We start from the raw sequence: 12,564 nt of genomic DNA on the forward strand, positions 1-12,564 counted from the left end.
TGCAACTCCCATAATCCCTGACCACTGGCTCCATTGGCTAGGGCAGGTGGGAGTTCCCCATCCCTCTTCTACAAGACATAAAGGTGCTGGATTCTAATCCTGAGTGGTGCCTGGAGCTCCTAGGTGCACACACAGATGGTAAGGCAAATGTTTATGCATTCAGAATAAAGTAACTGAGCAGCTCTTCCTGTTTCCTGAAGTGCCTTCACAGCCCCCCCCCATCTCAGTTTGGGGTTGAGTGACTTAAAGATATGCACAAAAAAGAACAATAGTATCTAAACTCATTTTACTTTCTTGGGCTCCTTGATCACTGCAGATGGTGACAGCAGTCACGAAATTAAAAGATGCCTGCTTCTTGGGAGAAAAGCAATGACAAACCTAGACAGCATCTTAAAAAGCAGAGACATCACCTTGCCGACAAAGGTCCGTATAGTTAAAGCTATGGTTTTCCCAGTAGTGATGTATGGAAGTGAGAGCTGGACCATAAAGAAGGCTGATCGCCGAAGAATTGATGCTTTTGAATTATGGTGCTGGAGGAGACTCTTGAGAGTCCCATGGACTGCAAGAAGATCAAACCTATCCATTCTTAAGGAAATCAGCCCTGAGTACTCCCTGGAAGGACAGATCGTGAAGCTGAGGCTCCAATACTTTGGCCACCTCATGAGAAGAGAAGAATCCTTGGAAAAGACCCTGATGTTGGGAAAGATTGAGGGCACTAGGAGAAGGGGACGACAGAGGACGAGATGGTTGGACAGTGTTCTCGAAGCTACGAACATGAGTTTGACCAAACTGCGGGAGGCAGTGCAAGACAGGAGTGCCTGGCGTGCTATGGTCCATGGAGTAACGAAGAGTCGGACACGACTAAACGACTAAACAACAACATCTAAACCAGGAGCCTGCACAAAGAAGTGAGATAAATTGAATTCCTGATCTTTATCGCCATTTATCTCTGCACTTATTTTCCTTGGCTCCTATTTGAATATACAGTGGTGCCTTGCAAGATGAATTTAATTCGTTCCGCGAGTCGCTTCGTATAGCGAAAAATTCATTTTGCAAAGCGGCTCCCATAGGAACGCCTTGAAGTGCGGTTTCCCATAGGGTGCCTCGCAAGACGAAATATTCTTTTTCGTCTTGCAAGGCACCCTATGGGATGAAAAAAATTCGTCTTGCAAAGCGCGCCATAAAAAACTTCGTCTTGCGAGTCTCAATTGAAATCGCAAAGCGCTTTCATTTTGTGAGTTTTTCGTCTTGTGAGGCATTCATCTAGCGAGGTACCACTGTAGGTTGCCTGGCTAGTACTCTTCCTTCAGTCACCTAGCTTCTAGGCGTCTTGTGTGTTAGCTGCCCTGCCCATCTTCTAGGTGCTTCTAGGCTATTGCTATTTTCCAGTAGGATTCAATTGCACTCAGATTGCACAATGAAAGTGGATTTGGTGCTCTTGTGTAACAAACCACCTTCCCTCCAAAATTGGACTTTTTGCATTTAGTGATCGGAAAATGCACTGGAAAGCATAAGATAACCTCTCTGCAAACAAATCAGAATGAATGGTCAATAATCAGGCCATCTTTAAATGATTCAAGAAGATGACTTCTTAGTTCCCACCTGATCATACACAGTGATTGTTGACAATAAAACGGGTGAGCATTTAATCCCCAATATCCTATTCCCTCTGAAAAGCTAGGAGCTATGAGAATCAGGAAGCTAAGCGAGAACTTTATTGACTCGAAGATGTCATCATCCCAGCTCAGCAATTCTGTGTCATGGGCTTTACTATAGTAAGTGCAATGCAGTATGAAACATACTTGATACAATACAGTGCAATAACAATTGTCCAAGTGGGCTCCTCCCACTTGCTCTTGTCAATCACAACGTTGTCAAATGATTGGTGCACTTGTTACAAGCCAACATGCACAGCAGAACAAAAACCTCTTTATCACAGGTATTGTATCCTGTGAAGGGACAGAAAACAATGCATCAGTTTTATCATCACTGCTATGATAAAGACAATTATCGAAACTTATATTGATTAATGTCATGTTCCATTAAAAAAAACTAATATGGAAAAGCAATCTGGCATATCCCAGGAAAAAATAATTTAGAAACTCTTTTAATTTAGAAGATAAATTGTCAACAGATATTATTAATACAAGCAAATAAAGTACTCACATGATTAAGGTACTCTCTGAAAATTCTTTGGTGACAAAATGATAAAGTGTTTTATGCAAGAGAGGAAGTCATTGAATCCCTTCATATTAGTGCAGAGTATAACAGACTTGTAATAATAAAAATAGATTGGCCACAATCCAATCTTGACTTTAGCATATTTAACACCTCTTTGGATGGCAGTTAATACCTCTTGAGGAAAAAAAAAGAAATAAACAGTTTTACCCCTGTCTTAAACATATTATTGGGTGAGATAGGTCCCGGTATACTGCTAAACCATACTGCAACTACAATTGTCTAGGGAATGGGCCACAAATCAGTTTTGATCTTCTGTCTGAAAGTCTTTTAACAGTAGCCACAGGGACCCTAAAGGAGATGAAGAAACTCATGGAAATCCCCAACCCACTCAGTGGACTGATTAATCTTGCTTTATATAAAGTTCATTTATGTACTAGTGCTGCACACATCTGAACCTATTTTAATTAAAAAATAGATTTTATTTTCATCCAGAAACAGTGCATTAAAACCAAAACAACATAAGCCAACATTTATATTACATTAAGCATACACAAGAACATAAGAAATGGAAGAAGAGTCTGCTGAATCAGGCCAATGGCCCATCTAGTCCAGTATCTAGTTCTCACAATGGTCAAACATAAGGACCCAGGCACAAGAGCACTGTCTCCTCCTGGGGTTTCCAGCAGCTGGTATTCAGGAACGTTACTGCCTCTGACCATGTAGGCAGAGTGTAACTAGTAGCCACTGATAACCTTGCCTTCCATGAATTTCTCCAATCCTCTTTTAAAGTTATCCAAGCTGGTGGCCATTTCTGTCTCTTGTAGGAGTGAGTTCAATAGTTTAACCATGTGCTGTGTGAGTATATAAAGAACCTTCCCTCAAAAAGTAAAATGAAAAATGAAAGAAAGAACCACCCCCACCCCACCCCACCCCCGGCAGAATGTGAATAACATCAGGAGGAACACGTACTTCGTACATAAATCCTAGATCTCACCATTAAGATCCCACTTTAAAAAATAGTGGGGGGGGGGGGAAGGATAGGCACATGCTATAAGCCACACTAAGAAGAGACACAGCCTTGCCTACAATATCACACTTCATCAACAATACTAGTGGTAAAAAACAAACAAAAACAAAAGCTTCCAAAGGAAGGAGCATGTTTTTAAATCTCAAGATTATTACCGAAATGATGGTGTTTGTCCCATGATAGAGGCAAATTCAAGAGAAAGGAATCGTGTTGGTAATTGCCCAAAATCTTTGGGCAGTGACCCTCATCTTTAGATGGTTCTTCCTCATGAGCCTACAAGGAATCACTAATTTGGACAGAATATCTGGACTATTTCAATTGCCAAAGACATGGTGAAGGCGCATTTATTTATTTATTTTTAATGCAAGATGCAACACTTAGTGCTGCTCATTTTTCTTGAACACTGTTTTGAACACTTCAGATATCCATTGCCACCTCTATTAGAAGGAAAAAATAGCTACGCAAGTGGCATCACATTTGAGAATGCTGAATGGATTAAGGGTTTTCATCCTTATCATTTAAATGTCTAGCTGCTGCAGCAGTTGTATGCAAAATTAGCTACCTGTCTCTTGTCAAATTAGAAACTTCAGGATAAAAAGGCACCATTTGTTGAGGCATATGGGGACTGGAAGGCTCACTGGTGATACATTAACCTTTTATCCCTGAGACTTGAAGTTCAGATATTTTATGTGAAGAATATGGAAATACAGTAAACCACTGTCATGCATATGATGATTAAATAGGAAAAGAGCAGCTGCAAATTAGCTCTTACTGAACCATGGTCAGCATGTGCTAAGATTATGGTTACAACTATTTTATTGTTAGTCCCTATTGGGAATTTACCAGAATGGCAGATAGATTTCGATTTGAACAGCATGGTGTGTTGCAGAAATATCTTTCAAATTGCTTTCCGGAGAGCAGAACAACAGGGCAATGATTTGGTGATCCAATTATAATTGTAAAGAGATTAAAGAATAGCAGTTATTTTTATTTATTGCATTTATATACCACCCAAGTATCTTAGTTCTCTGGACAGTATATAGACTCATTCAAATTACAAAATATAATCCCAAGGTTTAAACAGCTAAACCAATTACAAATAACACAAAACAGAAACAGAAACAAAAAAACAGTATGGACACACTGGCGGAGGAAGAGAGATGCGGAGGGAGCGCACCGACCCGGCAGTACGATCCCGGGGTGTGTGTGCCATAGTTGCCCCCCCGCCCACGTTGGGCGCCATGCCCCAGCGGACTGCGTGCTATGCCCCTGGGACTCGTGCCAGCCCCGCCTTCACCTGCTCTCTGCCCCCTGGTGCCAGAGCATGAAGCTCCGCCACTGTATGGACACAGCTGCTAAAAATCTAAAATCAACATAAAACCAAGAATAACTTGGCCTGAACTATTATAGAAAGGGGGTCAGATGACCCTCACTAGAAGGGCATTCTATGTTCAGTGCACCACTGATCTGCTCAGTGGTACCACCAACTCTTGGTGTGAAATTCTCTTTCAAGTAGCACCCACAAAACAAATTATTTATTCTCCCACATGTCTCCTTCACTTCTCCCAGACTATGACTGTCTAGGATTAGACAGAGTGAGGTGTCAGGCAGTTAATTTGGGGTGTCATGAAAGGAAAGCAAGTGGTTGGTTCTTTAATTTCTCCTGGTATTTTCTACTTCTACAATTTGCGCTTGGTGGGATTTTCTGCCTCAGGGGCCAAACTAATTTTACATTGACTTGATGGGATTGGTGGTGAGGGGGTGCCATTTGCTCTTCTGCCTCAGGCAGCAAAATGTCTCTCTTTCTGTTACATAGTGTGTATGTACGCCTCAATAACAGTGACGTTATAAGTCAAACACGAATGTGGAAATTCACAAGATATAAAAATGAGGTTTCCAAATTCCAAAAAATTGAAATTGAAATTCAACTGAAATTGAAAATGTTGATGTGAATGCCTATCAGAAAATTTGTTTTAGCTCTTCTGTATAAATGTACTATGATTATATATATATATATATATATATATATATATATATATATATACAGTATCTTTTCTGTTTATGTCAGCTAACAGTATTGCTGGCAGTTGCAGGAGTCATAACGCTATAGATAATAAATAAACTGGTGAGGCGGGTGAGAGAGAATTACTATCTGATTAGTGATGTGAACGAGTGGCATTTTCTGGACAGAGGTGACATTTTATGAGTTGGAGTGCTAGCAAGTATTGTGTAGGCTGCTGTGAGAGCTTTTGTAAAATCCGTATGTCTAACACAGTTGCTTTGAGAAAGAAAAGATGTTTATCAAATCACAAGCTGAAGAGCTTATCTAAAGTCATTGTATCTTCTTGAAGCGTTCAAAACTGTGTGTATGGATATCCTCTGGGATTCCACTGTACCTTTCCCCCTATAGTTTGTTGTGGCAAAAAGAGGTTTTGCAAATATGAATCATTAATTCAGCCACCTTCCTTGTTTTGTTTGTTTTGCTCACTGATAAGACATACATTAAAAAGAAGGGGGCATTTTGCCAAGTATTAAAGAGATGTTTAACATAGTGGAGAGAACTTGGATATGCAGTGGTACCTTGAGTTACAAACGCTTCAGGTTACAAACTCCGCTAACCTGGAAGAGTTACCTTGAGTTGAGAACTTTGCCCCAGGATGAGAACGGAAATCGTGTGCCGGCAGTGCAGTGGCAGCATGAGGCCCCATTAGCGAAAGCACGCTTCTAGTTAAGAACAGTTTCAGGTGAAGAAAGGACCTCCGGAATGAATTAAGTTTTAGTACTTAGAGGTACCACTGTATTCCTTAAATTGGGTTGCCATATTTCAAAAAGTAAAAACCCGGACATCTCAAAAGTTGTTGAGCTTTTATTTATTCTACCTTTCAAATCCCTGTAATGTTCAGGAAAATCCGGACATATGGCAGTCCTACCTTAAAGAATGAGAGTCTTTTAAGGGAATGGTCAAATTCTCAGCTCACATTTTCTATAATACTTTGAATTTCTTTGGAGAAACTAAAACTAGTATTAAAAATCAAACCTATAATCCTACTACCCACTGAACTCTTGCATGTCTAAACTTGTTCTGCATGACTCCTAAAGCCTGGAAATCTCTGCAGAGGAAGAAAGACTGAGAGGGTGGGGACCAAATATGTCATAGTAGAACTCATTACTCAACCAGAATCTGGACAGGAGACCTATGTACATCTGACTGGTTGGAATGTTTCCCAAAATAACCGAGGAAGTACTATACCACATTTTGAGAAGTTAACATAAGAAGAGCTTTTCTGGATCAGAGACCAAACAACACTCTATTTCCCATAATGGTTTACCAGATGTGTATGGGAAGACCATGAGCAGGGCTTGAGGCCAATAATAGCCCACTTCTACTGTTCTTCAAGGGACCCAGGTGGCGCAGTGGTTAAACCACTGAGCCTAGGGCTTGCCGATCAGAAGGTCGGCGGTTCAAATCCCTGTGACGGGGTGAGCTCCCGTTGCTTGGTCCCAGCTCCTGCCAACCTAGCAGTTCGAAAGCACGTCAAAATGCAAGTAGATAAATAGGAACCGCTACAGCGGGAAGGTAAACGGCGTTTCCATGTGCTGCTCTGGTTTGCCAGAAGCGGCTTTGTCATGCTGGCCACATGACCTGGAAGCTATACGCCGGCTCCCTCGGCCAATAATGCGAGATGAGCGCGCAACCCCAGAGTCGGTCACGACTGGACCGAATGGTCAGGGGTCCCTTTACCTTTACCTTTACTGTTCTTCAAAAGTGGTATACAGAGGAATGGTATACTATCTGGAGATAGTATATAGTTGTCTCGACTAGCAGACAGCAATAGGATCCAGATCTGTTTGAAAATTGCATGCCAGGTGGACACAGTTCTTCCTTGTGCCTTTCTAGGTCCTCACAATTAAAGGCATAGTGAAATGCTCATGGCTTGATAACCCCTTATGTAGTCATATCAGAGACATTGGGCTTGACTGCTTGGGCAGGCACCCTGCTGAGATCCTCAAGCTACGTGTGAATGGGCTGTAACACATAGTAAACTTATGCAGCAGTGAATTATCTAGCTAACTAGGCAAAACCATTTGAAGGCATGGTTTTGTGATGGAGGGCATAAGGCAATTGAAGGGGGGGCAAGTGTTGACTGGTGGGGTTGCCCTGATAAGAACACAGGCTGCTTACGACTCCAGGGGTGACTGTCCACTCAGCACTTGCATGGGGCTGGCTTTGGGATCTCCAACCATCACTGAAACGTGAGGGCAGGAAATCCCATTCTCCTTCTAGTACCACATAGGGATGGGATGAGACTGCTGGTCTCATCTTGCAGTCCTCGATTGTTCTGATAGGGAAAGGTTTTACTCACAGCCCACGTACCATATCAAACAGGCCTAAGCATGTTCAAAAAACTTCTTTAAATATTGCCTGCTGTGAACTGGGATGGATATTTTTCAATGAGCAGAATGTAGGCTTTTTCTTCTTCTTTTGCAAGCCAGAAAGAAACCAAGGGAGAGTGGGTGCAAATTATTCAGCTCAGCTCAATTTGGCATATAGTAGTATGTACTCTGCTGTGTGTACTCTGCTGTTTAATGACTTACTTTGGTAGAATCTCTCAAACTGAACACATGTTGGGGAGGGCAACTCTCTGCTTACTTCACATGCACTAGTTTGTTGGAAAGACGTTTCCATAGCTGCAGGCCATATAATTTTTTTTTGCCTTATTCTCAGCTCAATTAAGATGTGACATATTTTTCCTGTTCAGCGGTTTCCTTTTATCTCCATCCCTTCTCATGTTTCTATGGTTTTTGTCCCCCACCCTCTTTCTTGCGATGGGCCACTGCTGAATACTGATGAGGGGAAAATTACTGTTAACTGCCATGGAAATATGTAAATTGTGTGCGGCCTGATAATTATATATATATATAATTCCAAAGTATTTTCCACTAAGGGATTGGGTAAAATTTGGAACGGAAACTTCCTCATAATGTTATTTAGGCCTATGTTGTTCTATCCTTTTATATCCTTGATGAATATTTCATCATTTGTCTATTTTTTTATTTCCTCCCTAGCATTATCTGGTCACAAGTTCAACTGCTCCTCAGTGCTGCCTAAAGGAAAAGCGCTTCCTAAGGGCATCATACTCAAATATGCTTTGGGTCTTTGGACTAAATTGTTTCGGGCATGGATCACATAGTCCAGCTTGGGTAGCTCAGTTGGTTAGAGCATGGTGCTGATGATGCCAAGGTTGCAGCAGGTTCAATCCCTGTACAGGACAGCTGCATATTACAGTGGTTCCCTAGTTTTCAAATGCCTCAGAAGTCTAATGTTTCGGTTTTCGAACGCCGAAATCCCAGAAGTAAATGCTTCTGTTTTCGAACACGCCTCAGAAGTGGAACGGCTTCTGCTGAGTTTTTCTTCTTCAATTTTCTCTATTGAATTTGCAGACCGCCCTTTGCGCCTCAGTTTTCAAATGTTTTGGAATTCAAAACGGTCTTCCGGAAGAGATTATGTTTGAAAACCGAGGTACCACTGTACTGCATTGCAGGGGGTTGGACTAGATGATCCTTATGGTTCCTTCCAACTCTACAATTCTATAATTCTAAGACACAAATACCTAGGAAACACATACAAGGTCACAGAAAGTACACGGTGAAGAAAAAGCAAGTGATAACATACGACATCAGTTGACAGGCATCTAAAAATGGCTCCACTCAGGGCCGGCTCTAGGTAGAGCCCCGGTGGCGCGGTGTGCCAGGGCGCCGGGCCGGTAGGTGGGGCGCTGCACGGCGAAGCCGCACGGAAACCATGCTGCACCCTGCGAGGGCGGGGGCGCCGGAGCGATCTCCGTCCCTCAGCGCCAGGGCGCCCGACCTGTTCAAGACTGCCCTGGCTCCACTGGCCAAAAGGAGAGGCTTGGAGGGCCTAATCAGGCTTGTGGGCTGGAGTGTGCCCACTGCTGGTCTGGCGTAACTTCATATGATCTATCCTGTTAGCCAACTTGTACATTCTTAAGTGTCAGTTTATCCATGCCCTTAATTCTGTACTTCAACTGTTCTTTAATATCAGTGGGATTCTTGGCTATTATGCTTGAAAACTATGTAAGGATTTACAGGCTGAATTTTATTATTCACGATAATTAGGTATAACTGGGTATGAAATCAGCATTGAATGAAAGTCCACTTTAGGTTGGTTTTTGTTGTTTTCTAAGGATCTCCCATCTCACAAATAATAATAATACTTAGAGCAAAACTATGGAATGGAGATACAGAAAACAACCCCTTAAAGAATATAACCAACTTCTTTTTAATGTACTATCATTTTGAAAACCAGATTTCACAATGTCTCTGTAATGTTTTAAACATCTCAGACACTTTTCACTCCTCCAGCTCTCTCCGCATATTTTTCACTGTTATGTGTCTACTTTTACCCATTTATGTGTTTTCAACATTCACCTAATTGGAAACCAATTTAACAACTTTAAAAAGGCACTTTATAAGTCATATTTCTGTTAAATCTTCTTAAAATAAAGAATTTAAAAAATCATTAGGAGCAATATTTGAAAAGTTGCCTTGTTATCAAATCTAAGGTGATCTTCTTCTTCTTCTTCTTCTTCTTCTTCTTCTTCTTCTTCTTCTTCTTCTTCTTCTTCTATTACCCCGCCCATCTGGCTGGGTTGCCCCAGCTATTCTGGGCAGCTTTCAACATATATATATATATATATATATATATATATATATATATATATATATATATATATTCATACATACACACACATACACTGAACGTTAAAAACGTCCCGATACAGGGCTGCATTCAGTTGTCTTCTAAAAGTCGAATAGCAGTTTATTTCCTTGACATCTGATAGGATGGCACTACTGCCAAGGAGGCCCTTTGCCTGGTTCCCTGTAGTTTCACTTCTTGCAGTGAGGGAACCACTAGATGGTCCTCGGAGCTGGACCTCTGTGTCCGGGCTGAACAATGGAGGTGGAGACACTCCTTCAGGTATAGATTTAGTCAGTGGTATGTTTCCCATTTGGTTTTTTCTGCACTAAATAATTAACTTTATAACATTTTCCTAATCTTCATAGAACCTAAGCTCCCATGCATTGGTTACGTAATAGGCAGCATTATCCGAAGGTGGGACCCATTTTGTCCATCAAGCTGCATATTGTCTACACTAACTGGCAGCAGCTCCACTGAGTTTCAGACAAAAGACGTTTCCATTTCCAACCTTACCAGTAAATGCTGGGGAATGAACCTAGGCCCTTTCCCCTGCAAAGCGGATATTCTGTTGCTGATCTAGGGATCCTTCCTGACACTTGCAAAAGGCTTTAACCTAGGAAAGAACTCTCATTCAGTGAACAGAAGCTCTTTCCATGAACAGAGCAGTATCTGTGTTGTTTTAAAATACCAATATCCTGGTTTTATCATTAGGCATGTTTTGTCTTAATGAAAGAAGACACCTGAAAAGCATTTCAAAGCACAAGCACAGTGGCACATTTTGCAAAATACTTTAGAGCAACCTCAGAGTTTTCAAACCTGTATGCAAATTAAACTAGATGACCCAACACTAAATATTCTGTATGTGCCTGAAAATTAAGTGCATGTTTAAGTGCCTATGAAGCATCATTGACACTAATGGGATTACTTACAGAAACAAAACAAAACCCCACATTAAAACCTTTGTATGGTTCATTGAACACTCAGAATATTATCTCTTGAGACACATTCTCACCATGTTTACTAATTGGATTCATTCTAATCACATGTACCTTAGTGGTTTAACTGGTTTTGATTTGACAAAATCTATTTAAAAAGAATATGGATGCGTTTCTATCAAACTCTTAACATGAAAGATGACTTGTTTTCTCCCATTTTCAAAAACGTTCTTCCTTTATTGTGGCAATGAATTAGTTGTAGAAATCCCTCAAAAACATAGTTTTACGCAATCTCTCTCTTCTGAAATTGTAAATATAGCAATATATTATAGATCCAAAATTGTTGAATGGAATCCACAGCAAAAGATGATCCAAGAGTCCAGAATGGTTTATCTACTGTTAGATTAGATTAGAATATACATACATACACCGGAGCATAATTTAACACAGGCTTTGATCATGTGCATTTGATGTGTTGTGCATGAAATAGATATGGTTCATTATATTTTGAGTACTGATCTTTTACGCTACCTTCATAGACATTTATGCTCAGCAGTGGATGGTGATCCACTCTGTTCAATGCAAGGAATTCCCTTGCTGAACTTGTATCGGCACTCTGTCAGGTCTCAGCAGTCTCCAGACAGTCGGGCTCCAGGAAAGGGGAAGAGCTGGCTGTCAATCCAAGTCATTCAAAACAGATAGGGTTCAACTTCCAAGCATCAATCAAAGAAACCAGATGCAGGTATCTAGTCAAAACTCAAAACTTGGCAAAACAGAGATAAAAAAGAGGAAGAAGAAACCGAGACCATCAGTGCCCACACAGAAGAGACTAGTTGCTCACACTGAGGAGAAGGCTCCGAAGCTAAGGATTTATAGGGCCTGGTGAATAGGGATTGACTTTTGTTGTATGGAAAATTACTAGGTGCAGCTGATCCTTTAGCCTGGGTGGCACTTTGAAAGCAAAGTGCACAGTCTGTCAGGATTGCAGTGGAAATGGAGAACTAGCAGTACAGGTGCTGTGGGGGTGTGGCATAATACAAAATGGCTGTCACATCCTAAAGAGCAGAAAGAAACAGAAAATAAGTTTTATAGTGCAGTCTTGTGCATGGTTCTTTGGAAGTAAGTCGAACTGTGTACAGCGGGATGTAGGAAAATATACTAGGATTGCAGACTCAGTTTCATATATTTTTGTTTCTGAAAGATAATTGAGGGCAACATTTAGAGCAGTATTACAACTTCTGCCATATAATTTTTCTAAATGCATTTCAATATTAGAAATACGAAGGGTGATATAGCTAATCTTAAGCATGTTTAGGAACCACCAATCTCAAAGGGAAAGTTAAGTACTGTATGTGTATGACTTTTTCTCCTGCTGAAATCAAAAGGACTAAAAAGTGCTCAACTTTGGTAAATATTTCAATGTAAACCTCAATAACGACAGTGCCCTGGTTCACATGCCACATTAAGTCAAATTGTGTCCTCCCTAAAAGAGGGCACGAGTTGCAGTGAGACCTGGAGACTGACCTCCTGGTTGTGGGTGGGTATATTGGATAGCCACAACACCCGATTGGTTGGTCCCTCGTTGCTAGGTGTAATCTGGCCAATGGGGTGCAGTCTAAATGGATCAAGGGACCTATATATACCCATGCACATGATCCAGAGCTTCCTCTTTCGGCTTGTGCATTGGAACACCTGCCCAC

The sequence above is a fragment of the Zootoca vivipara genome, chromosome 4 (genome assembly GCF_965207765.1).
Source record: "Zootoca vivipara chromosome 4, rZooViv2.hap1.1, whole genome shotgun sequence".
Taxonomy (NCBI): Eukaryota; Metazoa; Chordata; class Lepidosauria; order Squamata; family Lacertidae; genus Zootoca; species Zootoca vivipara.